Source organism: Solanum pennellii, chromosome 1 (assembly GCF_001406875.1).
Source record: "Solanum pennellii chromosome 1, SPENNV200".
NCBI classification, from domain to species: domain Eukaryota; kingdom Viridiplantae; phylum Streptophyta; class Magnoliopsida; order Solanales; family Solanaceae; genus Solanum; species Solanum pennellii.
The window spans coordinates 52,855,688-52,858,015 of record NC_028637.1 but is presented as its reverse complement, the minus strand read 5'-3'; the positions used below and the strand labels follow the sequence as shown (position 1 = coordinate 52,858,015).

At 31.5% G+C, this 2,328-nt stretch overlaps 1 long non-coding RNA gene across 2 annotated transcripts in view; it reads left to right on the top strand.

Moving 5' to 3' along the window:
- Nucleotides 1-455: 455 nt before the first annotated feature.
- The window catches only part of LOC107029949, a 9,137-nt gene continuing 7,264 nt past the window's right edge, over nt 456-2,328 (top strand). For both annotated transcript variants that reach the window (XR_001458084.2, XR_003574994.1), the window contains exon 1: nt 456-704. This is a non-coding gene — a long non-coding RNA (uncharacterized LOC107029949). The remainder of the gene's footprint in view (nt 705-2,328) is intronic.

Genomic DNA, 2,328 nt, shown 5'->3' with positions numbered 1-2,328 from the left:
CGAAAATCGATATAAGAAAATAGAGGAAAACAGGAACAATGAGGGTGAGAGAGAGGGGGGTGGAGGGAGTGTGGTGTGTGTGCCTGTGTAAAAAAAAAGAAATAAAATATGATAGAAAGAGGGAAGAAGACAATTGTCCTTCTTTTTTGTTAATTAATTTTTTTTAAATTAACTTAGGGGTATAAATTAAGAAAAAAAAAGAAAAAATATTATTTTTAATAAATTAACGCGCTCAAGGAAAGTGAAGTACACGTTTTTTGCCATGTTAGCATTTTGTGTCTAATAGAAATGACTTTTGAACAAATAAAGTGTTCATTGGCACAAGAATTAGTTGAGATGTCGAAATGAATTATGCGGACAACTTTGAGTGGCAGCAGATGATTTAAGCCTTAATACTTTATTAGTAATATATATAAAAAAGGGCTTTTCTCTGTTTTATTTCAAGCCACCTCTTCCACCCACTTACCCAGTCCCCAACCCACGTTCAGAAAATGAAATCAAAACCCCTTTGTGTATTTTATCTCTCTGTTATTTGGCCAAAAAAATTTTCTTTCCATCTGTATTTTGGTATCATTAATGGAGATTTCTGGTAGCAATATACGAGCTTTGTTACCAGATTGTGTTTTTACCAAGCCTTGGATGTACTTTTTTGGTCATGACCCGTTCATTGCACGTCTTCTCGGCACGAAAAGAATATGTTTTGGGTATAAATTTTCTTTTACTCTTTAACACTAGTTCTATTATTATAGTATAATTTCCTATTTACATAATTTTTTTCAGGAAAAAATTATTCTTATATGATTTTTGTTGCCTTGCCGGTTGACATTGTCAATGTTGGTTGCTACCACTTTCGTAATTTGTACAATATTTAGGTTGCTCTTTAACTAAAGAATAATTTATCGTTTTCTTATTGCCGCTCTGCTTATGAGGTTTCCAGACTATACCTTCTGCTGGAAATGATATTTGTAATAATTTTTGTTAGTTTCTTTCATTGTATGACAAAATTGCTTACGCGCAAATACTATTCGTATGGTAAGGAAAAAAATATTTTTTAAGCCACTGCACCCTTTGTTTATTGCTCTGTTCTCCCTAAAAAAGTTTTAGGTGATGACCATCCATATAACTATCAAAATGTGTGAAGAATGGTATCGTACCTTGGCTAGGAAAATCGAAATGGACATAATTCAAGCAATTTTGTGCAGTCATGATTTGTCTGACTCAATTTACTTGAATGCATATCTGAGTGTGGGATTTTAGTTTTATACTTGTCTTTGGTTTGTTGTCGCTTTGTAATTATGATTTAGACATATTGAACCTATAACTGGTTAATTTTGTTTAATTTGTGGAGCTAATGTGATGTTTGTTGATACTAAGTTCGGTTGGATAGGCTTACTTATGTTCTGTTTTAGTTACCTAGTATGTTAGTTCAAAATCATGATTTATTTTGTCTATATTGGCATGGCTCCAAGACTGTTTTCATTATACAAAAAAGAATAATAGTATTCAGATTAGTATTTTTAATCTGTCTTTTTTTATTCCCTACCTTGTCGAGTGCGTATATTTACAATTTTGGTTCTTCATCTGTGACTACATAGCAACAATCACTGAAGTAAGAATGAGTCCATATAAGTAAAAAAATACTTTACTATTGTTGTTTATTTTATTGTAATATGCTGAAAATTTCATACAAGCTTATATATTCAGAGCATGAGCTAGCTTGCAAGTTTTTATTTAATTGAAGATTTATTTTTCTAATAAGAAATAGAATTCTAACTTATTCTCTGACTAAAGAAAGTACATTGAATCTTGAAAATTAGCCAACTCAAAAATGACTGATCTCTACGGCAAGTGATATTTGAAACAACAAGATATAAAACTTCTGTATGAAAAAAAAATATTAAGCTGCCAATTATATTGCTACACTATTAACATGTTGGGAAAATGCGGACAAGAACAAAAATATATATGGTAAAAGTAATGGAAATAAAATGGGAAAATAACGACACCAAGAATTTTACGTGGAAACCCTTCTGAGTAAGGGAAAAACCACGGACTAAGAGGAGCAATTGATAAAACTATAGTAAGGAATTTTACACTGTGTAGTCACGAATACAATACTCAAAGTGACTACTACACACTCAAAAGGAACAACACTCTTTTGGTTTCCGTCTTACTAAAATATCGCTCACACTCTATTTTTCTTCACAGACTATTTTCTTGTATAGTCTATGGAATACCTCACTTTGCTCTCAAAATGGTTTTTCTCTCTAACTTGGTGTATTCTACAAATGAGCAAGAATGCTCTATTTATAGAAGGATAAAACCATA